This window comes from Aptenodytes forsteri, unplaced genomic scaffold (genome assembly GCF_000699145.1).
Source record: "Aptenodytes forsteri isolate BGI_AS27 unplaced genomic scaffold, ASM69914v1 Scaffold80, whole genome shotgun sequence".
Taxonomy (NCBI): Eukaryota; Metazoa; Chordata; class Aves; order Sphenisciformes; family Spheniscidae; genus Aptenodytes; species Aptenodytes forsteri.
The window spans coordinates 3615266-3615516 of NW_008795026.1; the positions used below are offsets into that span (position 1 = coordinate 3615266).

The 251-nt window shown below is 55.8% G+C and overlaps 1 protein-coding gene across 1 annotated transcript in view; it reads right to left on the reverse strand.

Annotated features, from left to right (window-relative positions):
* WNT3A (Wnt family member 3A) overlaps nucleotides 1-251 on the reverse strand; it is an 89319-nt gene that overhangs the window by 88296 nt on the left and 772 nt on the right.

A 251-nucleotide genomic window follows, 5' to 3' on the forward strand; every position in this document is an offset into this window, starting at 1 on the left:
CGCGCTTCCTACGCGCTGGCCCGCGAGCTGCCTGCGGAGCGGGAGCCTTCCTTGCGCTAGGGCTTCCCTGAGCCCAATTACCTCCGCGGGGTAATTAGAGCAGATCCTGCAGTTACATGCCTTGCCCAGCACCATTTGCTTTTTGTGGGGGAGAGAGAGAAAAGGCTCTTAAAGGCGTAGGGTGCAAAGCGCGGAAGAAAAAGGAGCTACAGCCCGGACGGGGGGGGAAAAAGAAGAAAAAAAAAAAAAAA